The 27,500-nt window shown below is 46.9% G+C and overlaps 1 protein-coding gene across 1 annotated transcript in view; it reads left to right on the top strand.

Annotated features, from left to right (window-relative positions):
• The window catches only part of LOC121571016 (neurexin-2-like), a 140,578-nt gene that overhangs the window by 78,260 nt on the left and 34,818 nt on the right, over nt 1–27,500 (top strand). Inside the window, exon 2 of the mRNA XM_045222198.1 lies at nt 14,274–14,386. The gene's annotated coding sequence lies outside the window, so the exon portion shown is untranslated. The remainder of the gene's footprint in view (nt 1–14,273; nt 14,387–27,500) is intronic.

Consider the following 27,500-nt stretch of genomic DNA (forward strand, 5'->3'; position numbering starts at 1 on the left):
TGGGCCTAAAATTGTGTATAAGAGATCATACAAAATATTTTGCTGTGACTCATATGTTAGTCTGATGTGATTAATAAGCAGCATCCAGATGCTGCAATTGATGAATTTATGAAATTGCTTCTTCCAATTATTGATAAACATGCACCTGGAAACTGACTGTTAGAACTGTTAAGGCTCCATGGATTGATGAGGAATTGAAAAACTGTATGGTTGAAAGAGATGGGGCAAAAGGAGTGGCTAATAAGTCTGGCTGCACATCTGACTGGTTGACTTACTGCAGATTTAGAAATTATGTGACTAAACTCAACAAAAAGAAGCAGAAACTGTAATATGACGCCAAGATCAATGATATAAAGAATGATGGGGAAAAAAAACTTTAGTACTTTAAATGAAATAATGGGTAGCAAGACAAATTCAACTCCATCTTTCATCGAATCAGATGGCTTATTCATCACAAAACCATTTGATGTTGTGACGAGTACTGAGTATACGAAGAGGCAGGACACAGACGCAGGAATCAACAAGGTAAAGGTTTACTTAACACTGAGCAAGAGAACAACAAAGAGTGAGTAAACGACATGACACTAACAATCACACACAACACAACACTGAACAGTCCAGGGTTATATAGTGGTGGTGATGAGATGGTGAGGTGCAGGTGCGCTGGAGGTGATTAGGGTGTGTTGGGTTTCCATTCCTGTGTTTGCTGAGGTGGTGCGCTCAGACCGGTGGCTCAGTAGACCGGCGAATCAGAGCGCCGGAAGGGAGCAATAGGAGGAGACGTGACAGATGTTGCCAATTATTTTTATGATTACTTCATTGGCAAAGTGGGCAAACTTAGCCAGGAAATGCCAACAATGAACAGTGAGCCATCGTATTCATGCATAAAAAAACAAATAATTAAAGACAAGCATTGCAAGTTTGAATTTTGTAAAGTTAGTGTGGGAGAGGTGGAACAATTATTGTTGTCGATCAATAATGACAAACCTCCTAGCATTGATAACTTAGATGGAAAGCTACTGAGGATGGTAGCTGACTCTATAGCCACTCCTATCTGTCATATCTTTAATCTGAGCCTAGAGGAAAATCTTTGTCCTCAGGCCTGGAGGGAAGCCAAAGTAATTCCGCTACCCAAGAATGGTAAAGTGGCCTTTACTGGTTCTAACAGTAGACTTATAAGCTTGCTACCAGCTCATAGCAAACTGTTGGAAAAAATGGTGTTTGACCAAATACAATGCTATTTCTCTGTAAACAAATTAGCAACATACTTTCAACATGCTTATAGGGAAGGGCACTCAACATGTACTGCACTGACATAAATGACAGATGATTGGTTGAAAGAAATTGATAATAAGAAGATTGTGGGAGCTGTACTGTTAGATTTCAGTGCAGCCTTTGATATTATTGACCATAACCTGTTGTTGAAAAAACGTATGTGTTATGGCTTTTCAACCTCTGCCATATCTTGGATTCAGAGCTATCTATCTAATAGAACTCAAATAGTTTTCTTTAATGGATGCTTCTCTAATGTCAAATGTGTAAAGTGTGGTGTACCACAGGGCAGCTCTCTAGGCCCTCTACTCTTTTCTATTTTTACCAATGACCTGCCACTGGCATTAGACAAAGCATGTGTGTCCATGTATGATGATGATTCAACCATATACGCATCAGCAACCACAGCTAATGAAGTCACTGAAACCCTTAACAAAGAGTTGCAATCTGTTTTGGAATGGGTGGCCACTAATAAACTGGTCCTGAACATCTCTAAAACTAAGAGCATTGTATTTGGTACAAATCATTCCGTAAGTTCTAGACCTCAGCTGAATCTGGTAATGAATGGTGTGGCTGTTGAACAATTGAGGAGACTAAATTACTTGGCGTTACCTTAGATTGTAAACTATCATGGTCAAAACATATAGATTAAATGGTTGCAAAGATGGGGACAGGTCTGTCCGTAATAAAGAGATGCTCTGCTTTTTTGACACCACACTCCAAAAAGCAAGTTCTGCAGGCTCTAGTTTTGTCTAATCTTGATTATTGTCCAGTCGTGTGGTCAAGTGCTGCAAGGAAATACCTAGATAAGCTGCAGCTGGCCCAAAACAGAGCGGCACGTTTTGCTCTTCATTGTAATCAGAGGGCTGATATAAATACTATGCATGCCAGTCTCTCTTGGCTAAGAGTTGAGGAGAGACTGACTGCATCACTTCTTCTTTTTATAAGAAACATGAATGTGTTGAAAATCCCAAATTGTTTGCATAGTCAACTTACACACAGCTCTGACACACACACTTACCCCACCAGACATGCCACCAGGGGTCTTTTCACAGTCCACAAATCCATAAGAAATTCAAGAAAGTGTACAGATTTATATAGAGCCATTATTGCATGGAACTCCATTCCATCTCATATTGCTCAAATAAACAGCAAACCTGGTTTCAAAAAACAGATAAAGCAACACCTCACGGCACAATGCCTCTCCTCTATTTGACCTAGATAGTTTGTGTGTATGTATTGATATGTGCCTTTTTTAAAATGTAATTCTGTCTTTGAGCTGTTCTTGTCTATTAATGTTTTGTATTACGTAATGTTTCATGTTTTGTGTGGACCCCAGGAAGAGTAGCTGCTGCTTTTGCAACAGCTAATGGGGATCCTAATAAAATACCAAATACCAAAACTATATTATTCTTAAGGGTAGCTTTAGTGTAGCTTAACTTCTTTCAGTGTGAAGTAATTGGTAGCTTGGTAAACTATATTTTTCATAGTGTTATCATTAGGTTACATGTTTACATTGTTAATGGTATGAATCCAAATATTAGGCTTGGTGGGGACTCAGGTGCAGAGACGGACACACGGACAACAGAGGGTGAATTAGGATGTCGTTTATTCAGCGTGAATTGGCAGAGAGAAACAGTTCAGGGTGGAATAGCTTCAGACCGGGGTAGGAGCTGAGTGGGGGGGAGAGCCAGTAGTCCGGAGAGCTGGATGACGAGGATATCAGACAACAGATGAGCAGGTTGCGGCGTGGGAATGGCAGGTAGGCAGGCAGCAGGAACAGACGGGATCTGGTCGAAGGAGAGACAGGTTACAAAACGTGGCAGAAACAACTATAATGCTGAGATAGTAACAACTAGACTGAGATTGCTGTACGGGGCCAAGTTACCACAGGTAGTGTAGGAACGAACTGGCGCTGGAGAGGTGTCCAGCCCGGGTAGATAACTGCTGGTTGATTGGTGACAATGAGCCGCAGCTGGAGGTAACTGAGCATGAGAGAGAATGGCCACGCCCCCTGACCTAGATCCTCTGCCTGGGCTGCACAGCAGGGGAGACAGACACAGACAACACACACAGGGGAAAAAAGGAAAAGGGAAACAAGCGGGGCAGGACCAACAGTGCCGGATCGTAACAGTACCCCCCTCAACGGGCGCCACCCGGCGACCCACCCGGCTTGTCAGGGTGGTCCCTATGGAAATCAGCCACCAGCTGAGGATCCAGTATAAATCGTCGGGGGAATCCAGGACCTCTCCTCGGGACCGTATCCCTCCCAGTCCACCAGGTACTGAAGCCCTCTACCACGCCTCCGGACGTCCAGCAGTCTCCCGCACCGTGTAGGCTGGATGGTCGTCAATAATCACGCGGTGGCGGAGGGGGATCCACAGGCGGACACAAAGGGCTGGAGGAGACCAGCTTCAGCTGGGACACGTGAAATGTAGGATGGACTCTCATGGCCTGGGGAAGCTTCAACCGAACAGCCGAAGGGTTGATGATGGAATCGATCTCGAAAGGACCCAAATACCGGGGCGACAGCTTACGGGAGTCAGTGCGCAGGGGGATGTTGCTGGAGGAGAGCCAAACTCGCTGACCAGGCTGGAACTGGGGAGCGACTACCCTGTGCCTGTCCGCCACTCTCTTGTTACGCTCTGCTGTCCGTAGAAGGGCCTCACGGGTGTCCACCCACACCTTGCGGCAGCGACGGGTTATCCTGAACTGACGGGATGGCTAACTCCCTTTCCTGAGACGGGGAACAATGGCGGTTGGTACCCCAAAGCCGCCTCAAATGGTGAGAGGCCGGTGGCAGAGGAGGTGAGGGAATTGTGGGCATATTCGACCCACGGGAGATGTTTGGCCCAGGTGGACGGGTTCTGGGATGTCACACAGCGTAGAGCAGCCTCCAGGTCCTGATTGGTCCTCTCAGTCTGGCCATTGGACTGGGGATGAAAACCTGATGAGAGACTGACAGAGGCACCCAGAGCAGAACAAAACTCCTTCCATACCCGAGAAATGAACTGTGGGCCTCTATCGGACACTATGTCCACAGGTATTCCATGGGGACGGAATACATGTAGGACAAAAAGGTCGGCTGTCTCACTGGCAGATGGTAATTTTGGTAATGCAACAAAATGGGCAGATTTAGAGAATCTGTCCACGATGGTGAGTATGGTGTCATTACCCTCAGACATAGGAAGTCCAGTGACGAAGTCCAAGCCCACGTGAGACCAAGGACGACTCGGGACTGGGAGAGGCCGCAGCAGGCCCGAAGGAGCCCTGTGGGACGCCTTGTTTTGGGCACAGATGGAACAGGCCGCCACGTACTCCCGGACGTCAGCCTCGGCGGATGGCCACCAAAAGTGCCTCTTAAGTAGCGACAGTGTACGGTTCATACCAGGGTGGCAGGAGAATCGTGAGGTGTGGATCCAGTTGAGCACTTGCGGCCGCACGGCTGCGGGAACATAGAGAAGGTCGGGGGGGCCATCGGCCGGTCCAGGTTCCAACTCTTGTGCCGATCGGACGAGGGACTCGATTTCCCAGTGAACAGCCGCCACCAAACAGGAAGCGGGCAGAACAGGTTCAGGATTGCTGAAGTCTTCATTGTCTGTAAACTGGCGAGAGAGAGCATCAGGCTTGACATTACGTGTGCCAGGACGATATGTTAAAATAAACTTGAACCTGCTGAAGAACAGAGCCCATCTGGCCTGACGGGAGTTCAGCCTCTTGGATGACTGGATGTAAGCCAGGTTCTTGTGGTCTGTCCAGACTATGAAGGGTTGCTCTGCTCCGTCTAGCCAGTGCCTCCACTCCTCCAACGCCAACTTGACAGCAAGCAACTCCCGGTTACCCACGTCGTAGTTCTTCTCAGCAGGGGTCAATCTCCTGGAGAAAAAGGCCACAGGATGGAGCTTCTGGTCCGTGGGGAACGTTGTGACAGGACTGCCCCCACCCCCGAATCAGAGGCGTCCACTTCCACAATAAACTGCAAACTAGTGTCTGGATGAATAAGAACAGGTGAGGTGGTGAACAGTTCCTTCAATGTACTCACAGCTGACTCGGCCTCAGGCGTCCACAGGAATGGCACCTTAGGGGAGGTGAGCTTGGTCAGGGGGCAACCACTGGCTGAAACCCTGATGAAGCGGCGGTAGAAGTTGGCGAAGCCCAGGAAGCGTTGTAGCTGCTTCCGAGACGTGGGTGTGGGCCACTCCACAACCGCTCTGATCTTGTCAGGGTCTGGTGACACTTGTCCCGCTCGATAATAAAGCCCAAAAAGGGGACGGACTGCCGGTGGAACTCACATTTTTCTGCTTTCACATACAGTTTATTTTCCATGAGGCGTTGGAGAACCAGACGGACGTGGGAGACGTGTTCATCCTGTGACTTAGAGAATATTAGAATGTCATCCAAATAGACAAACACAAAACGGTGTAGAAAATCCCTCAACACATCGTTAATCATGGCCTGAAACACTGCTGGGGCGTTAGTGAGACCGAATGGCATGACTAGGTATTCAAAGTGTCCGAGAGGGGTATTGAACCCAGTCTTCCATTCGTCTCCGGCCTGATCCTAACGAGGTGGTAAGCGTTACGTAGGTCGAGTTTGGTAAACACGGTGGCACCATGAAGGGGTTCAAATGCTGAGTTGATGAGAGGCAGGGGGTACGTATTTCTGACTGTGATGTTATTAAGTCCTCTGTAGTCAATGCAGGGGCGTAATGTTTTGTCCTTCTTCTCTACAAAAAAAGAACCCAGCACCAACAGCGGAAGATGAGGGACGAATGATGCCAGAGGCTAGGGAGTCGCCTATGTAGGTTTCCATAGCTTCTCTCTCAGGACGGGACAGATTGAAAAGCCGACTGGACGGCAAAGGGGCTCCAGGCAGTAACTCAATAGGCGCAATCGTATGGCCTATGAGGTGGTAATGAAAGTGCCTTGGACTTACTGAATACCTCGGCCAGGTCCAGGTACTCCTCAGGGACTGAAGAGAGGTCTGGGGTTTTGACAGGGAAGCAGGGGAACCTACCGAGGGCGGAATAGCCGACCCAAGGCAAACAGAATGGCAGTGAGTGCTCCAACTGTGTATTTTGTGGTTTTGCCAGTCAATATGGGGGTTGTGAATGCTAAGCCAAGGGAAACCGAGGATAAGGGGGAGGCCGAGGAGGAGACTACTTTAAACTGGATGGTTTCCTTGTGATTGCCGGACAGCATGAGAGAAACGGGGACAGTTTGATGGGTGATGTTGGCAAACTGATGGCCGTCAATAGCGGTTACTGTTATAGGCTTAGGCAGGGGCTTAACAGGGATCTCAGCCTGAGTGACCAGGTTAACGTCAAGGAAACTATCCTCAGCACCAGAGTCGATGAGAGCAGCTAGTGGGAGAGATAGATTCCTGAACTGGACTGTAGCTGGGATAACTAGACGGGGTGCTGTGGGCATTGAGTCAGGTGTAGCACTTCGCAAGTACGCCCACTTTTACCTGCGAGCTTGGTCTTTTGGGCGAACCGGACAGTTAACCAGGAAATGAGTGCGGTCCCCACAGTACATGCACTCACCAGCCCGCATGCGCCGTTCCTTTTCGGCAGGGGACAGACGAGCACGGCCCAGCTGCATGGGCTCGTCTAGTTCCGTGGAGGGATCCGCTGCGGTGTGGACCCGACCGCCCCTCTCCTGTCTCCTCTCCCGTAGCCTGTTGTCTATTCGTGTAGCAAGGGAAACGAGAACATGAAGGTTAGCAGGCTCATCACGAACAGCTAGTTCATTCTTAATCGTGTCACTTAGACCGTTAACAAACGCTCCCTGAAGAGCTTCGTCATTCCACTTGGAATCGGCTGCCAAGGTCCAAAAATCAATGGCGTATTCAGCCACGCTACCCGTGCCCTGTCGTAGCTTCAATAGTCTCTTTGTGGCGGTCCCGGCATGGTCCGGGTGATCAAACACAACTTTCAATTGAGAGGAAAAATCGTCAAACGACAGGCTGGCAATCTGCTGAGTAGAACAAGCCGCTTCTGCCCAAATCAAAGCTTTGCCCTCATTAACCCCCAGTGCGTAATGTACCTTTGAGGATTCCGTGGGAGAAAGACAGGGCTTCTGTTGGAACACCAGCGGCACTGAAGCAGGAAACCACGGCATTTGTTCAGGTCCCCGGTGAAAGGTTCGGGTGAGGTTGTAGGGGGTTCCCGAAGGGCAGGAGCGGAAGCCGAGCCTGGAGCCACTGTAGGAGGAACAGGCGGAGGAGAAGCAGAGGGAGGAAGGGTAGTGAGTGTTACCAGGTTAGCTACCTGAGAGGTGAGATGAGATACTTGATCCAACAACTGCTGGTTGTTATCCACAAGAGTCCGGATGAGTTGGTCGTGTTGTCCCAATAACATTCCCTGTGAATGGAGGGCGCGTTATACGCCATCACCCGTTGTTTCATGTGGCATCTCTGCTGAGTCCATGTTTGGCCAGTTCGTTCTATTAGGCTTGGTGGGGACTCAGGTGCAGAGACGGACACACGGACAACAGAGGGTGAATTAGGATGTCGTTTATTCAGCGTGAATTGGCAGAGAGAAACAGTTCAGGGTGGAATAGCTTCAGACCGGGGTAGGAGCTGAGTGGGGGGGAGAGCCAGTAGTCCGGAGAGCTGGATGACGAGGATATCAGACAACAGATGAGCAGGTTGCGGCGTGGGAATGGCAGGTAGGCAGGCAGCAGGAACAGACGGGATCTGGTCGAAGGAGAGACAGGTTACAAAACGTGGCAGAAACAACTATAATGCTGAGATAGTAACAACTAGACTGAGATTGCTGTACGGGGCCAAGTTACCACAGGTAGTGTAGGAACGAACTGGCGCTGGAGAGGTGTCCAGCCCGGGTAGATAACTGCTGGTTGATTGGTGACAATGAGCCGCAGCTGGAGGTAACTGAGCATGAGAGAGAATGGCCACGCCCCCTGACCTAGATCCTCTGCCTGGGCTGCACAGCAGGGGGAGACAGACACAGACAACACACACAGGGGAAAAAAGGAAAAGGGAAACAAGCGGGGCAGGACCAACAGTGCCGGATCGTAACACCAAATCTGTAAGTGCTTTACAGAGTAGAGAAGATTATATTAGTAAAAGGCACAATGGAAGGTGCATTAGCATCAAGCTACCTGTTTACCTTGTAAATGGTAGTAATACAAGTCTATGAGTGCATGACTGTGCACAGAAGATGATGCTAATGATGCTAATATGAGCATATTCATTATAGTGGTAGTAGCACTAGCGTTAGCCTACATGTTTAATAGTAAACGGGTATTAATAGGATTCTTTGAGTGCGTTACGGACTACGCTAGGGAATATTCTAATAACGTTGCAGTGCTGTGCTGTCTAGTGCTCCACAAGTGTGTCCTGGCTGGTGGTGGAGGGAGTAAGGGAGTCTGGGAGATAAAAGGTTTTGTGTGCAGTTAGAGTCCCTGCAGACGTCAACGCAGCCCACCTCGGGGAAACCACAGAAGAAGAACAAACATGGTAACACTGGATAGCACACACACACACACAGGCGTTCCGTTCTCCTCCCCCATGGAGAAGGTTTCTCACTGTAAATATTTTCCTCTCTGATGTATCTCTGGATACATAATGTGATTTTAAATTTGAGCCTGTGTTCCTATGTTTAAAGAGAGATGGAGAGGACATCCACCGCAACACCCCCTGCGTACACACATGGGGTAGGGTGAAGTTGTCCCTAGATTCTGATGTTAGGTCAGTTTCCCATTTTATATTATTACTTTATTATTATAATGGTTAAGGTTAGGATTGGGGGAGAGGAAGCTGATCCTAGATCTGTACAAAGGGGAAACTTCACTCCGGAGCTACACTGCTACACTGGTCTCCTCTACCCCTGTGCCCTCCACGTGAGGTCAGTGAACATAGCATGGTGAGGTCAGTGAACATGACCCCTGTCTAGAGAGAGAGAGAGTTGGGGCATTCTGGGTAGAGGTCATTTCCCAAGTGGAATAGTCATGTGGGCATCAGCGGACACAACTAATGGGTATTTTGGGGGCATGTGTATTGTCCTGTAGTCTATTTGTTGTATACCCTTATCTCTACGCTAGATATGCTCTATGCTTGTGAAAGCAAATACCGGACCAATTCCTCTTCCCCCTATGCAATAACTCACTGTTGAGACACCAAACACCGGTACGGTATATAATCTTTTCATGATAAATCTACATATCTTTCCATAACATAAATTACCCACCCAGCCAAAGCACATATCTCCTCAGCCAGTGGGATTTCTGCAGCAGTGAGTTTGGCAGTAGGTTGAAATATGAGGGAATTTTCCTCACATATTTTTCAGAGGCATGCTTCTTCCTCTGATGTTGCCTGGCCTGTGTAAATATTGGACTGCCATAGGTTTGTGGTGGCTGGATCAGACGTTTCCTCTGTGATTCACAGAGATGAGATTAGCTGAGGATTGGGATGTTCAGAGGGAGCGGGCGTAGCACACTGTGTTTGTGAAGTTAAATGGAGCACAGTAGGGGAGAGAAAGAGAGAGAGAGAGAGGGAGGAGAGAGGGAGAGAGGGAGGAGAGAGGGAAAGAGGGAGGGAGAGAGGGAGAGAGGGAGGAGAGAGGGAGAGAGGACAGAAAAAGTGAGAAAGTGGAGGGGAGGGTTTTGTGGGTTCCACACAGACCCTGCAGGCTGGATGATATGTAACTCTCTGAGGCCTTATTTTAGCTTGTGTGTGTGTGTGTGTGTGTGGTGTAGTGTTTGGTGTGTGTGTGTACCCATCTGTCTCTGTTTACCTAAAGCCCATATAGATGTGCTAAAAGAGCCATATGCCCACAATATGACCCATCACCATTTGTCCTTGTGTATTCTACCACCATACCCCCCATTCTCCAGCACCCCCACCGCACGCCCCCTCTGGCCCTATCCTCTTGCCCGCTATCGGTGCATGCAGTTGGGGTAGGTGCTGGTGCGGGAAGCCCCTAGGCTGGAGGGTGGAGTGAGGGACAGACAGGGCCAAGGGCCGTGCTGTGGTGCTGATACCCAGATAGCATCAGTGAGAACTGCTGACGACCGGACAGCCTAACCTCCTCCTCTCCTCCCTCCCTCCTCTGTTCACGTCTCCTCCTTTCCTCCCTCCCTCCTCTGTTCACCTCTCCTCCTCTCCTCCCTCCCTCCTCTGTTCACCTCTCCTCCTCTCCTCTCTCCCTCCTCTGTTCACCTCTCCTCCTCTCCTCCCTCCTCCCTCCTCTGTTCACCTCTCCTCCTCTCCTCCCTCCTCTGTTCACCTCTCCTCCTCTCCTCCCTCCCTCCTCTGTTCACCTCTCCTCCTCTCCTCTCTCCCTCCTCTGTTCACCTCTCCTCCTCTCCTCCTCTCCTTCCTCCTCTGTTCACCTCTCCTCCTCTCCTCCCTCCCTCCTCTGTTCACCTCTCCTCCTCTCCTCCCTCCCTCCTCTGTTCACCTCTCCTTCCCGCTCCCTCTCTGTCTCCTCCTCCCTCCCTCCCTCTTCTGTTCACCTCTCCTCCTCTCCTCCCTCCCTCCCTCTTCTGTTCACCTCTCCTCCTCTCCTCCCTCCCTCCCTCTTCTGTTCACCTCTCCTCCCCCTCCCCTCCCCCTCCCTCCCTCCCTCTCCTCCTCCTCCCTACCTCCTCTGTTCACCTCTCCTCCTCTGTTCACCTCTCCTCCTCTCCTCCCTCCCTCCTCTGTTCACCTCTCCTCCTCTCCTCCCTCCCTCCTCTGTTCACCTCTCCTCCTCTCCTCCCTCCCTCCTCTGTTCTCCTCTCCTCCTCTCCTCCCTCCCTCCTCTGTTCACCTCTCCTCCTCTCCTCCTCTCTTTCTTCCCCTCCCTCCTTTCTCTGCAGTTCTGCCAGCATGTTACATATCACTGGAATGTGTGCCGCCTCTTATAATTGATTATTTCTTATTGTTGTTGCATTATCGAGAGGGAACCTGTAAGTAAGCATCTCGTTGGATGGTGTATACCATGTGTGTCCTGTACATATGACTAATACAATTTGAAAACTTGAAACTTGCAAGAGTTAGATGGAAGTCAGAGCAAGGGAGATATTGAGAAAGAGGGAGAGAGAGGTTCAGATGGAGGACGAAGAGGGAGAGAGATGTTTAGATGGAGGACATAGAGGGAGAGAGAGGTTTAGATGGAGGACATAGAGGGAGAGAGAGGTTTAGATGGAGGACATAGAGGGAGAGAGAGATTTAAATGGAGGACATAGAGGGAGAGAGAGGTTTAGATGGAGGACATAGAGGGAGAGAGATGTTTAGATGGAGGACATAGAGGGAGATAGAGGTTTAGATGGAGGACATAGAGGAAGAGAGAGGTTTAGATGGAGGACATAGAGGGAGAGAGAGGTTTAGATGGAGGACATAGAGGGAGAGAGATGTTTAGATGGAGGACATAGAGGGAGAGAGATGTTTAGATGGAGGACATAGAGGGAGAGAGAGGTTTAGATGGAGGACATAGAGGAAGAGAGAGGTTTAGATGGAGGACATAGAGGGAGAGAGATATTTAGATGGAGGACATAGGGGGAGAGGCTGAAAGGGCAAGAGAGAGAGGGGGATATCACACAGGCCTGATACAAGAGCCTCATTATGGAGTACGTCGTGGCTGTTGTGGGATCAAAGGTTTTGTCAGCCAAATCCCATTGACTGGGTCTCAACAGAACAGAACAGAACAGGTGGTTGGGCTGTGGAATAATTCATGACGACCAGGAAAGAGAGGTTATCCCTCTACCTCTCTCTCCCCAGGACAAGGTACCGAGGCTGGGGTCTTCGCTCCAGAGCACACCCCTATATCCAATCCTACCCCCCGCATGCAGCCTGGAAAGGAAAACGCTGAAGTTTTGTTGTTTTTGTTTATTCCCTGCCTATTCTTTGTCTGTTGGCCGTTTCGGGGTCGCGTTTTATTGAAGTACACCATTTCAATTAAAGGCCACCCACACATTTGATTTGACTTGAAACACATGGCCTTCCTCTCCTCCCCCAGTTGGCCAGATAGGAACATGCATACATGTATCTCATTAGTAATTAATTTTTGACATAATCTAAAGAGACCATGTTGAAGTGATGATGCACTCCATCAATCATGTTTTTCCATGACTTCAACATGGTCTCTTTAGTATATGTCAAAAATGATATAATTTATATGTCACTGTAATGTCACCTACTGTATGCTCACAAATTAGTCAAATGAATACAAGACAAGACTACAACTTCAAATATTTAATTTAATAAACGCCCTCTAAGGGCAATAAACATTCTATGTACACTGAGTGTACAAAACATTAGGAACATCTGCTCTTTCCATGACATAGACTGACCAGGTGAATCCAGGTGAAAACTATGGTCCCTTATTGATGCCACTTCAATCAGTGTAGATGAAGGCGAGGTGACTGGTTAAAGAAGGATTCTTAAGCCTTGAGACAATTGAGACATGGATTGTGTGTGTGTGTGTGTGTCAGTCAGAGGGTAAATGGGCAAGACAAAAGATTGATGTGCCTTAGAACAGGGTATGGTCCTAGGTGTCAAGAACTGCAACGCTACTGGGTTTTTCTTGCTCAACAGTTTCCTGTGTATATCAAGAATAGTCCACCACCCAAAGGACATCCTGCCAACTTGACACAACTGTGGGAAGCATTGGAGTCAACATGGGCCAGCATCCATGTGGAACGCTTGACACCTTGTAGAGTCCATGCCTCGATGAATTGAGGCTATTCTTAGGGAAAAAGTGGGGGTGCATCTCAATATTAGGAAGGTGTTCCTAATGTTTTGTACACTCAGTGTACAGTATATTCTAGACATCTATGTTACTTGTATGTCAACTGCTGTATACGTTCTCTAGTGAACGTGTTGGTCTGGGATTGAGTAGACGCGTCTGTGTGTGTTGGTCTGGGATTGAGTAGACGCGTCTGTGTGTGTTGGTCTGGGATTGAGTAGACGCGTCTGTGTGTGTTGGTCTGGGATTGAGTAGACGCGTCTGTGTGTGTTGGTCTGGGATTGAGTAGACGCGTCTATGTGTGTTGGTCTGGGATTGAGTAGACGCGTCTGTGTGTGTTGGTCTGGGATTGAGTAGACGCGTCTGTGTGTGTTGGTCTGGGATTGAGTAGACGCGTCTGTGTGTGTTGGTCTGGGATTGAGTAGACGCGTCTGTGTGTGTTGGTCTGGGATTGAGTAGACGCGTCTGTGTGTGTTGGTCTGGGATTGATTAGACGCGTCTTTGTTTGTTGGTCTGGGATTGATTAGACGCGTCTGTGATAGCTACCGTACTGTCTGTACAAAGTCCCGAAAGTTTGCTGAGAGCAAGGAGGTGATCTAATTGGTCCAGCTGAGAGCTAAGACACAGAGGGGTCATCCTCTGCTGCTCTGCTCCGTATACTGTTAGTCTAGCAGATTAAGTGTACTCTGTGCCCACTACCTATTGGATAGAGCGACTGCTGCTTTACCATTAGTAGACAATTCAAAAGGCTAGTTCACAATCTAGAATAGCAAGTTCCACACCACCCATACACTGACTATGAAGAATTTGTACTGTTGAAATGTAAAGTTGCGCCACCATAAAAAACACTATAACACCCTGCAATCCACTATAAAATCCCTTTGAGCACATTTGTTCATAGTAGTAGCTATTGGGGCTGAAAAAAGAATGTAATGTTGTTGTCCCTGTATAGAGGTAGACTCCCAGTACCACCTGAGTAGTATGGACGGAAGAGGGGGGTGAAGAAGTGTTGTTGGAGTTTTGCTACAGTTTTGCTATGGATCCCCAATAAAGGAGATGTTCTACCATCTCTCTACTCCATACTGTATCTCGTCTCCCTTCCCCCCTAGTGAAAAGTCGATGGTTGGCTCCGAGCCCCTTTGTTGTTGTTCTAGTTCTATAAATCATGACTGACAGTCTCATGTTGTTTGTTTCTTCTTTATCATCATCATCATCATCTCTCTCTCTCTCTCTCTCTCTCTCTCTCTCTCTCTCTCTCTCTCTCTCTCTCTCTCTCTCTCTCTCTCTCTCTCTCTCTCTCCGTCATCAGGAGAGGATCGCTCACGTTCCACCTGGTTGGCATGTCAACAGGTAACGTTGGACCTTGACATCCCCGACTCGGTTTGGCAGGAAGGAAGGAGGAAGGAAGTAAGGAGGCAGGAAGTAAGGTGTTATGCTCTGTTTTTCTTTTTCCTCCTCTTTCCCTGACAGTAGGTCCCTAGTTGTTCCACTGCTTTAAAGGAGGAATCTCTCTCTCTCTCTCTCTCTCTCTCTCTCTCTCTCTCTCTCTCTCTCTCTCTCTCTCTCTCTCTCTCTCTCTCTCTCTCTCTCTCTCTCTCTCTGTCTATCTCTTTCTCTCTCATCATCTAGTTTTGTCTGCCTGTGTGTTGAGGAATGAAATGAGAGGGTACAAAATAAAGAAAGTGGGTCATGATGAATATGAACATACTGTACAGGATGGGAGAGAGGGAGAGAAGGAGAGAGAGGAGAGAGAGGAGAGAGAAAGGAAGAGGGAGATGGGGAATGAGAGAGATGGGGGGTGGGGGGTTTCAAGGCAGTAATAATGAAGCGGAATATGCAGTGTACCCTCAGGGGTGAATCCAAATCAGTGCTTTGCATTTTAATTGAATGTGAGGTGTGGATGTCACTATATTAATGAGTTATTTATGTTTGTGAGGGAGTTTCACCCTGACATTGCACCACGCTCGGATGGATGCAACTCTGATCCATGCAAATTGTTGACGCAGGGTCAAGCTAAGGCACTTTTGGCATGCTGCCCCCTAAGGGGAGCTTTCTTGATGCCTCGAAGCCTTAGATCTATACACAGCCAGTTGGAGAGAAACCATGTAATATTAGATTTCAGAAAGCTATATTAGACCTTTGAGGGTTTCACACTAGCTAATTGACTGCTAGGGCTGTGGAAGATCCTCCATAAGAGATGGATCCGCCGACTACTAGACAGACCTGGGTTCAAATAGTGATGGTTTTCTTTCAAATACTTTAGCTGTGCCTAAATTGAGTTTAAATTCCATTTAACCAATGGAATTGTTCCAAACGTGCTAATCTTGCCCGCCTGACTCTCCAGGAAGGCTCAATAAAAAGCTCTAAGTATCTGAAAGAAAACAAATACTCTTTCAACCCAGGTCTGATGGTGACGCTATTTCCATTAGAGATGTAGCCGTTGGACTACTAGAGTGAGTAGCTCTCCTCTCCTCTCAGTCATCTCTCAAGCTCATGGGTTTGGACACTCTTAATAAAGCATCAACTCTCCTCTCTGGAGAAATGTGTGCCGTGAAGTTTACAAGGGCACAAGTCATAAAGACTTAGGAGAGAGACTCTAAGTGACTCGGTCACAACATAAGAACATGTACTAAGAGTTGGGAGTAGTGAGAGAGAGTGAGTGGCTAGAAATCATTGAGTGCTGTGCCAACAAAGATTTTGGGCCATGGGCGAGAGCGCATCTCTCTTTCTCTTTCTCTTTCTCACTCTCTCTCTCTCTCTCTCTCTCTCTCTCTCTCTCTCTCTCTCTCTCTCTCTCTCTCTCTCTCTCTCTCTCTCTCTCTCAATTCAATTAAATTCAAAGGGCTTTATTAGCATGGGAAACATATGTTTACATTGCCAAAGCAAGTGAAATAGATAATAATCTCTCTCTCTCTCCCTGTCTCTCTCTCGCTTTCTCTCTCTCTTTCTAGCTCTCCCTCTCCCTCCATTATGATCATCAATGAAACATGTTGTAAGTCATATTAACCACTGATGGAATTCCCTCTGTGTGTGTTTAGCTAGTGATTAGCCTCCCCTCAACCCCACCTCATCTCTGTGTACAAAAGGGTTGACCACACTTGACCATGAAATGGTCACCTGCCATTGACTGAAAAAGATCTTGCCATACGCCAGGGTTAACATATGATTCCCTTGTGGCTCGCTAGCCTGAATGAATATTCAATGGCTGTATCCAATACTGACAACAAACAAAACCAAAACAAATAAAGATTAATTTGCAGCTTTTCATAGGGATGAGTATAAGGTCAGGCCTGAAATCAATAAAGTTAATTCAAACACATTATCGCAACCCATAATAGATTGAAAACACCAAGATAAGCATTAAAGAAAAGATCTCTGATGATGAGATATGGTGATCTGAAAAAGGGGGGCGGTCAGAATCTTCTTATCAGTTCCAAACTATGATTCCCCAAAGACGTGGCCAAGTTTACTCCCCCTGCCAATCACCCCTGGACCCATCGACTACACAGTACCCACCGCCAGCTGCCGGCGTGGTTTCTGTTTAAATTTTTCCAACCACGACGACAACATTTGCATTCATTGGCTGCCGGGCATCCCTCCCTCCCTCGGTTTCCTTGGCTACCGTCCTTCCTTTCCTGGTTAAATGAAAGCTTTAATTGTGCAGACAGACTCTTTTCTTACCTCATTATATCTAATCTTTCTTTTCATCCTGCTCGTCGTCCCACGTCCAATAACCCCACAGACTCAATGTTGCTTCGACAGGTGGCGCTGTCGGCAGAAAAATAAAACAATGAAGTTGGATGTACAGTGCCTTGCAAAAGTATTCATCCCCCTTGGCGTTTTTACTATTTTGTTGCATTACAACCTGTCATTGAAATTGATTTTTATTTGGATTTCATGTAAAGGACATACACAAAATAGTGAAAATTGGTGAAGTGAAATGAAAAAAATAACTCTCATCACCCCGAGAATACCATCAACACAGTGAAGCATGGTGGTGGCAGCATCATGCTGTGGGGATGCTTTTCATCGGCAGGGACTGGGAAACTGGTCAGAATTGAAGGAATGATGGATGGCGCTAAATACAGGGAAATTCTTGAGGAAAACCTGTTTCAGTCTTCCAGAGATTTGAGACTGGGACGGAGGTTCACCTTCCAGCAGGATTATGACCCTAAGCATATTGCTAAAGCAACACTCGAGTGGTTTAAGGGGAAACATTTAAATGTCTTGGAATGGCCTAGTCAAAGCCCAGACCTCAATCCAATTGAGAATCTGTGGTTTGACTTAAGATTGCTGTACGCCAGCGAAACCCATTCAACTTGAAGGAGCTGGAGCAGTTTTGCCTTGAAGAATGGGCAAAAATCCCAGTGGCTAGATGTGTCAAGCTTATAGAGACATACCCCAAGAGACTTGCAGCTGTAAATGCTGCAAAAGGTGGCTCTACAAAGTATTGACTTTGGGGGGGTGAATAGTTATGCATGCTCAAGTTTTCTGTTTTTTTGTCTTATTTCTTGTTTGTTTCACAATAAAAAATATTTTGCATCTTCAAAGTGGTAGGCATGTTGTGTAAATCATATGATACAAACCCCCCCAAAATATCCATTTTAATTCCAGGTTGTAAGCCAACAAAATAGGAAAAGTGCCAAGGGGGGGGGAATATTTTCGCAAGCCACTGTATGACAAATGACTTTGCCCCTCCGACCTTCTCACTTGTTCTACCGCTAAGAATGTCCTACCTGTTCCCATTAGGGCAAGAATAGGATTCAGGCAGAGAGACTGACTGAAAAGCTGGCACAGGCTTCACACTATCACCTCAATGCTTTATTCTTCTCTAATGGATTCCAATGCTTTGTGAGAAGGAGTGTAAATGCATCCAAGGCATGTACAGATGGATTCATGCTGTTCCTCAGTAGGACACTGTGTATTATGGGGATGTTATGTGTTGTGGGGACACAGTCAAGGTCACTTGCAGCAAGTCCCCTGTAAGTAGTTTTATGAGGACAGGCTGTAGCCACACACTGGTGGCGTCCTGCTGCTTTCAGACTTAGTGTTTAGCATACCCCCCACCCCCCCTCTTTCCTATTGAAATCTGTGGTGAACTGTGGCCAAGGACACTGTTGGCAGTGGGATAATACATTGGTTGTTGAAGGAGAAAACAGGGGTTTGTAGACTGGCCCAGACAGTTTGTGTACAAGTCTCTATCTCTCTTTCTCAGTCCATGTGTTGTGGACGGTGATTGAAGTGGATTTGAGGGTGAAGGCTGGAGTGGGTTAGAGCTGATGACAAGGCAAAATCCATTAGCATTAGCCACTCTGTGATTCGCTACTTCCCTCACAGGAAGCAGTGAAGAGCAGTAGCGTGAAAGAGGAGAGATTTCTTTTTTTAAATAAAGAGGTGAGAAATGTAAGGGTTTTTGCTTTGAAGATTGCATGTGTGTGTGTGTGTGTGTGTTTGTGTGTGTTTGTATGCGTGTGTTTGTATGCGTGTGTGTACATGCTTACAACTGAGTGAGAGTGTGGGTGTTCAGTTAAAGGTGCCCCACCTGATAGAGAGACAGGGGATGGTGTGGGTGTGAGTGTGTGTTCAGATCGATATCTTCCACCTCAGCTCTTCTGGGTGAGAGCAGGGCTGATTGACAGAAGAGGGCATATGAGGAGGAGAAGGTAATGAAGTAACAGGAGCTTTTTGCCGATATGTTAGAATCCTTCCCAAGGATCGCTCTTCTGCTCTGAACTGTACAGGTGTAGGATCTTCATTTTGGCCAGTTTGCTACAGCAGGAAAATAATCCTGCTGCAACAGGAAATGTGAATTATTATGTGGATTATAATTAATGAAGGAAAAAAGGAATGTCCGCAACTCTGGTATACTCCCATGGTGATTTAATCAGACGTACAATAAAGACAACGTTTCAATCCGAGTTGGATCTTCGTTAGGTCATGCACCTCCGCGAAGCACACCTACTTAAATAACCTCTAGAGGCATGTACATCCGGTCAATTTAATACAAATAATACATTAACATCACAATAAATATTACAGAGTAGACATACTGTATATGGAAAAACATGAATAGATGTGGTAAAGGAGTCAATGGAATACAGACGTTTCAACAAATCTGATCTAACAAGTAATAAATGTGTGCAACAGATTAAAAAAGGGTAAGACAAATGTGTCAATCATTTTGTATACAATATTATATAGGGGAAATGGAAATAAAACAGCCCCCTGTGAGCAGAACACATTTTATAGAAAAGGAGACTGTTGGCAGTGTTGAGGAAATGTATCCAAAAGGAGTAAATTGTCAATATTGCCCCCCTACATAATAATATGCCATTTAGCAGACACATTTATCCAAAGCGACTTACAGTCATGCGTGCATACATTTTTTGTGTATGGGTGGTCCCAGGGATCGAACCCACTACCTTGGCGTTACAAGCGCCATGCTCTACCAGCTGAGCTACAGAGAACCACTGTGGCCCCCTCTCTTACCTGGGAATTGAACATGTGAAAATACCACGTAGAGGGCACGATATTGACAATTTCCTCTTGAGATGAGAGTCATTTTGGATACAAGACAGTAGAGATGATAACTACATGGTGATAACTGCAAAGCTACATATGCATGTGTCTGTTATGTGAATGGACATGGGGATCCAATCTCTTCTCCACAAGAAAACCGTCTACGAGCCCTTTCATAATTATACAATGATGTCTTGTTACTTATCCTGTCTTTATGAGACACAGGATGGTCATCATCCTCTCTTTATAAGACACAAGAGAGTCATCCGAGTCCATGCTAATAACACATTACACTCCTTCACACAGTTCTAATGACTTTACCAGCGTGATCAACCACAACATCACTGTTTCTGTTTCTCCACGTAGAAACCAAATAACCTGACGATGATTGCTGTGATTATAACAAGAGACAAAATCCAATCTCCACATATCCTTTGTGGACTCAAGTATTTTGGCTGTTTCTCTCTCCGCAATTTAGCAATGAAAACGAAATGTAAATCGCTTAGTTATGTTCCTAGGCGCTCCACATGTCATTATTGCGCAACATAAACCCTCCTTTTGTTGCCACGGCAATTACATTGATCTCTTTCCTCGCTTGTGTTGCATCCTTTTGTCAGGATCCATTTTCTCTGGAACGGGTTGGCCACCAGACATCTTTAATTTAAAAAAAAGAGAGAAAATAAGGAAGTGCCAGGGAGGAGGGATGGAGGGAGAGGAGGGGAGAAAGGATTATTAACGGAGAGAATAAGAAAAAGAGAAGACATTGCCACAGAGTAGGAGGAGTTATGGAGGGAGGGAAGGATGGAGGAAATGCCAGAGAAAATGGGAGGATGGAGGGATAGATAGAGGGAGGGATGGATAGAAGGCGGGATGGATAGAGGGAGGGATGGATAGAAGGAGGGATGGATAGAGGGAGGGATGGGAGGAAGGAGGCATGGATAGAGGGAGGGATGGATAGAAGGAGGGATGGATAGAGGGAGGGATGGGAGGAAGGAGGCATGGATAGAAGGAGGGATGGATAGAGGGAGGGATGGATAGAGGGAGGGATAGATAGAGGGAGGGATGGGAGGAAGGAGGGATGGATAGAGGGAGGGATGGATAGAGGGAGGGATAGATAGAGGGAGGGATGGATAGAAGGAGGGATGGGAGGAAGGAGGGATGGATAGAGGGAGGGATGGATAGAGGGAGGGATAGATAGAGGGAGGGATGGGAGGAAGGAGGGATGGATAGAGGGAGGGATGGATAGAGGGAGGGATAGATAGAGGGAGGGATGGGAGGAAGGAGGGATGGATAGAGGGAGGGATGGATAGAGGGAGGGATAGATAGAGGGAGGGATGGATAGAAGGAGGGATGGATAGAAGGAGGGATGGATAGAAGGAGGGATGGGAGGAAGGAGGGATGGATAGAAGGAGGGATGGATAGAGGGAGGGATGGATAGAAGGCGGGATGGATAGAGGGAGGGATGGGAGGAAGGAGGCATGGATAGAAGGAGGGATGGATAGAGGGAGGGATAGATAGAGGGAGGGATGGGAGGAAGGAGGGATGGATAGAGGGATGGATGGATAGAGGGAGGGATAGATAGAGGGAGGGATGGATAGAGGGAGGGATAGATAGAGGGAGGGATGGATAGAGGGAGGGATGGGAGGAAGGATTATTGAAAATAGTGCCGGTTGTGAGTGGGGACATCAGAGTGTGCGGTCGTAATCCTGTCGCAAATGTGTGCCAAGTGGTAATGACTATCAAATCAAATCAAACTTTATTCGTCACGTGCCGAATACAACAGGTGTAGACCTTACTGTGAAATGCTTACTTACAAGCCCTTAACCAACAATGCAGTTCAAGAAAGAGTTAAGAAAATATTTACCAAATAAACTAAAGTAAAAAATTATAAAAAGTAACACAATAAAATAACAATAACGAGGCTATATACAGGGGGTACCGGTACCGAGTCAATGTGTGGGGGTACAGGTTAGTCAAGGTAATTTGTACATGTAGGTAGCGGTAACGTGACCATACATAGATAATAGACAGTGGGTAGCAGCAGTGTAAAAACAAATGGGGGGGGGGGGTCAATGTAAATAGTCCGGGTGGCCATTTGATTAATTGTTCAGCAGTGGCTTGGGGGTACAAGCTGTTAAGGAGGTTTTTTGTCATAGACTTGGCGCTCCGGTACCGCTTGCCGTGCGGTAGCAGGGAGAACAGTCTATGACTTGGGAACCTGGAGTCTTTGACAATTTTTTGTGCTTTCCTCTGAGACCGCCTAGTATATAGGTCCTGGATGGCAGGAAGCTTGGCCCCAGTGATGTACTAGGCCGTGCGCACTACCCTCTGTGGCGCCTTACGGTCAGATGCCGAGCAGTTGCCATACCAGGCGATGATGCAACTGGGCAGGATGCTCTCGATGGTGCAGCTGTAGAACTTTTCTCCTGAGGGGGAAAAGATGTTGTCGTGCCCTCTTCATAGTTCGTTGGTGATGTGGACACCAAGGAACTTGAAACTCGACCCGCTTCACTACAGCCCCGTCGATGTGAATGGGGGCCTGTTTGGCCCACCTTTTCCTGTAGTCCACGATCAGCTCCTTTGTCTTGAGGGAGAGGTTGCTGACCTGGCACCACACTGCCAGGTCTCTGACCTCCTCCCTATAGGCTGTCTCATCATTGTCGGTGATCAGGCCTACCACTGTTGTGTCGTCAGCAAACTTAATGATGGTGTTGGAGTCGTGTTTGGCCATGCAGTCGTAGGTGAACAGGGAGTACAGGAGGGGACTAAGCACGCACCCCTGAGGGGCCCCAGTGTTAAGGATCAACGTGGCAGACGTGTTGTTGCCTACCCTTACCACCTGGGGGGCGGCCCGTCAGGAAGTCCAGGAACCAGTTGCAGAGGGAGGTGTTTAGTCCCAGGGTCCTTAGCTTAGTGATGAGCTTTGTGGGCACTATGGTGTTGAACGCTGAGCTGTAGTCAATGAACAGCATTCTCAAATACAGTGGGGAGAACAAGTATTTGATACACTGCCGATTTTGCAGGTTTTCCTACTTACAAAGCATGTAGAGGTCTGTAATTTTTATCATAGGTACACTTCAACTGTGAGAGATGGAATCTAAAACAAAAAATCCAGAAAATCACATTGTATGATTTTTAAGTAGGGTGATGTTACCCCCACGTTGCCCTGGGACATTGATTATAGCCCTGTGGCCAATGATATTTCTGCCTCTCCTTCTTGCTTTTGTGAGGTTGAACCATGCCTCATCAATATATATGAATTCATGCAGGATTTCCTCAGCATCCATCTGCAAAACTCTCTGAAATACAGTGAAAGACAAGATTGTGTAGTTCAGGATAGGTCTAGTATACAGTCAATGTAAAAAAATTATGTGTGCAGTATGCAACATCACAGTGCTAAAGTGAACAATACAAACCTCCACATACTCATGCCGCAGCCGTTTGACCCTCTCTGAATTCCGCTCAAAAGGCACTCGATAAAGTTGTTTCATTTTAACCTGATGTCTTTTCAGGATGCGTGCCAGTGTTGACTGAGAGACCTGATGGACATTATTGAAAATGGCATGGTCACCGACAATGTTGGCTTGTAGTTCTCTGAGCCTGATAGCATTATTGGCCAAAACCATGTTTATTATCTCTCTCTCTTGTTCTTGCGTGAATATGGGCCCCCTTCCTCCTTGTCGTTCCCGACCCTCAATCCTATGTAGAAAATAATACATGTAACTTACTGTACAATGTCACAGGAAGGGGTATCACAAGTGCTGATATGGTGCATACAATAAGCGGCTGATTACTGTAACTGTAGACAGATCTTCTTTTACCTGTTTTCCTGTCGAAAAGTCCTTATGACAGATGACACTGTATATCTGCTAAGATTTGGCTGAACTATCAGTCCAGCCTCCCTCAGCATCAATCCGTGGTTCACAACATGGTCCACTAGTGTTGCACGAATGTCATTTGATAAGTTTGGTCCTCTTCTTCTTTGTGCACGTTTTCCTCCTGCTTCAGGTCTTCCTCGACCTCTGGCTCGGCCTCTGCCTCTTCCTCTACCTCCTTCTCCTTCTCTGTGTACTCCTCCTCTCACCCTCACTCTTCTTCTGACTCCTTCCATTTTGGTTGAAGGCAGGTGAACCTACCTGCTGCATTTTTATAGTGCTTAAACCTGATTGGTGTGTCTACAATTTAGCAACCATGGGTTTGTGCACCTGATGGCTGTGTTTAACAGATTGGCTCATAGGTGTGGTAATTTGACAGTCAGTGCTTTGGAATTGCAAGGAAGTGACATCATGATATTCTTCTGTGTCTGATGTATACAAGTGTGTTTAGTGTTTTGCAAATCACTGTGTGTAATGTTTTGCAAATAGTGTGAAGCTGACAATGTGCTTACAGTTGTGCAAATCTAGTTTTGCTCCTTGAGTGTAAGGTTTTGCTAATTGTGGGAAAAGTTTAATTTGAGTGTGTAAGCAATCGTAAAACACTGTAAGACCTTCTGCATTACATAGAATGCATCTGATATATATTCATAAGGATTAAATATTTTTTTATCGTTTTTTTTTTTAACCTTTATTTAAATAGGCAAGTCAGTTAAGAACAAATTCTTATTTACAATGACGGCCTACACCGGCCAAACCCGGACGACGCTGGGCCAATTGTGCGCCGCCCTATGGGACTCCCAATCACGGCGGTTGTGATACAGCCTGGAATCGAACCAGGGGGTCTGTAGTGACGTCTCAAGCACTGAGATGCAGTGCCTTAGACCACTGCGCCACTCGGGAGCCCAAATATGAGTCAAATAGCAATATTTTCAATCTGACATGTCTGTTAGATGTTTCAAAAGCTAATATTTTGTATCACTTGAACTGGTCCTGTCATGAATAAAACATGTACACACACACAAGCTTGCACACACACACACACACACACACACACACACACACACACACACAGCCAATATACTGTATTCTAGAATGTGTGTTTTGGGTGAGTGGCTCTTCCGTTGTGTGATGATGAATGATGATGATGGAGGAAGAGGAAGAGGCGTACTCTTGGGGACTGTTGGCGGTTCCTTTGCTGTCAGCTCCGACCCCCTTGCCCCTTGCCCCTGGGGGTCACCCGCGTGCCCGTCTATCTCCACCGCTGATCTCAACAGCGCCTATATTTCTCTCCCCACTCCATATGCAGGGATGTTGTTAATCTTGGTCTCCATGCCTGTGGCCCTCTCTCTCCTTCTCTCCTTCTCTCTTTCTCCACCCCCCCTCTCTCTCTCCTTCTCTCCTTCTCTCCTTCTCCACCCCCCTCTCTCTCTCTCTCTCTCTCTCCCCCTCTCTCACCCTCTCCATGCCTGCGGCCCTCTCTCCCTCTCTCCCGCTCTCCTGCATTGTTACTTATTGTCAGTGTCTCTGTCTCTGCTTAGGCTTAGCGCCCAAGTTTATGATTTACAGATGTAGGATCTTAATTTGATCACGCTGTTGCAGGATAACGTTCCTGCAATGCAGGAAATGTAACACTTGTTGGATATTTTAGGTTTAAAAAGGCTTCTGAAGTTTGTAATTTCCACTTTGACATTTCAGACATGATTTCCCCTTATGAAAAATGTAGCAACGAGTGTATCTTTGCGAGTTCTGAAACACGTAATGTCTAATTGTCAGTGTGTGTGGAAACTGCAGTGTGTCTGTTAGCGCTTGTGCATTCTGTATGTCTCTGTGTTTGTTAGTATATAGATGTGTGAAAGCTCCAGAAGCCTTATCTCTGTGTTAACTTTCCACAAGGTTGAGGGCACGACAAACGCCTTGGGCTCAGACAATCACTCATCCTGATAATACACATCCCGTGGGCTGTGGGTATGCAAACACCTTTACCAGCTTCACTGCACCTCCTCTACCCATCATACCAGAGAGAGAGAGAGAGAGAGAGAGAGAGAGAGAGAGAGAGAGAGAGAGAGAGAGAGAGAGAGAGAGAGAGAGAGAGAGAGAGAGAGAGAGAGAGAGAGAGAGAGAGAGAGAGAGAGAGAGAGAGAGAGAGAGAGAGAGAGAGAGAGAGAGAGAGAGAGAGAGAGAGAGAGAGAGAGAGAGAGAGAGAGAGAGAGAGAAAGAGGTGGAGAGACAGGAGGAGCCAAGGAAGTAGATTTGGGTGGGATGAGAAAATAGGAGGCTAAACTCTCTCTCTCTCTCTCTCACACACACACACACACACACACACACACACACACACACACACACACACACACACACACACACACACACACACCCCAGGAGCTTCAGGAAGCAGAGCGAGTGAGCTCCTCCTCACCAATGATTCAGTCTATTAACAGCAGCAGTACACCTTAGGCAGTCTTCACCGAGCCAGAAAGAGAGAGAGAGAGATAGTATTTATTTGAGAATTCCATGCTGCTACACTGAACTCCTTGCCCCACTGTGACTGAGTGAGGAGCAATGGGTTAGGCGATGTTCCTTAGTTAGGGGTTGAGTCACTGTAGCTGGAGGGAGTGGGAGTAGACTCACTCTGACATTACTAACAGGCCGACTGACTGAAGAACCCTCCTCGTAGCTACAGTATGTCCTTACTGCAAGGCTTTAGTTTGTTCCAACAGGCCAAGGTTGAATTGGAAGAAAACATTGAGTTTTGAAAAAGACCAAAACATCTGCCAGGTAGATTTGGCCAAAAAATTATAATTGGGCATAACAATAACCTGATACTGTATGCCAGACTGACAGAAATCCTACTACTACACTGGACTAGTCTGATACCTAATGGCATATCAACTGTGGATAAAACCTTTCATACTTCTATCGCTATCACACAACAACCACAAATGTCTGTCTCCAAAATGGCCACCAACCTTTACGGTCCAACGCATGGGGATCTGTGACCGTGACCGCTGCAGTCACCACCTTCTTCTATCTTAAGGAGCGACCATTGATCCGCGTCAAGCTCCTGTCATCTCCCCTTAGCGTGGCGACTGTCCTCTCCCATCCTCCCTTTTGTCCCGTTACCTCCGTCCTACAGGTGTCATTGAAGCCATTAGGCGAATAAAAGAGCAGAACTGATTTGCTATGCATGACACTTCATTTCATTAGAATCTGTAGAGCCGTCGGATTCCCATTTTAAAAAGACTCCCTATTTGAACAGAGCCCAAAGTGTCTCTGATGCGTTTCAGCTGCACGGCTGGTTGACTGGCAGGGAAAATGGAAAGGGAATCTCATCAAGGAATTTGAATTTTGAATGTTTCTAAGGAGCTAGGGAGGGAAGGGAAGGATATAAGGGATGTGGATGAGGCCTTTGACAGGAAGTCTTATATGTCGCTGTGTGTTAGGATGAGTGGGGTGCGTGGGGTGCCTGGGTCTTTCCTCTGGAGCTAATGACACAGCGAGGGATTTGAGTGTGTTTTGGGGGATTTGCCTAGCTAGCTGTTGCCTAACTCAGGAGTCTGTCAAAGCGCTGGGCTTTAGACAGCATTGACCCTGTTTCTGTTAAAAGCTGCGGCTGGAACTGACTTAGCGGTGGCCTGATCCTCCTATACATATACTGGACTATATTAGTGCACTAAACACGCACACACACACACACACACAAACACGAACACACGGACACACACACAAACACAAACACACACCCACGCACACACACACACACACTCTCTCCCTGCAATCTCCTAAATCCCTAAATGTAATGAGTGTATTACAGGAGATTGACGAGCATGTTTCACACAGTCTATCCTGTACATGATCTGCTTTCTCAATGAAGCTGCTTTGGCTGTGGTGAACTAGCTAATTCAGCACAGGGCTAGACAAACCCATCTGATCCTAATGTTCTGTAGTATGGTCGCTTTTTTTCGTTTAAATATAGGCTACATTCAGCTTTTTCACATTTCTATTCTTCCCATGTAGGCCTACAGTAGCTAGATCTACAGGAGAGGTTGTAGGCGACGTGATAGAGGGTCAGAGAGTGTACAACGGGACATACTGCAGGAGTGTGTGTGTTTGTGTGTATCTCTTCCCCTGCACCCCTGACAGTCACC

Source organism: Coregonus clupeaformis, chromosome 8 (genome assembly GCF_020615455.1).
Source record: "Coregonus clupeaformis isolate EN_2021a chromosome 8, ASM2061545v1, whole genome shotgun sequence".
In the NCBI taxonomy this organism is placed as follows: Eukaryota; Metazoa; Chordata; class Actinopteri; order Salmoniformes; family Salmonidae; genus Coregonus; species Coregonus clupeaformis.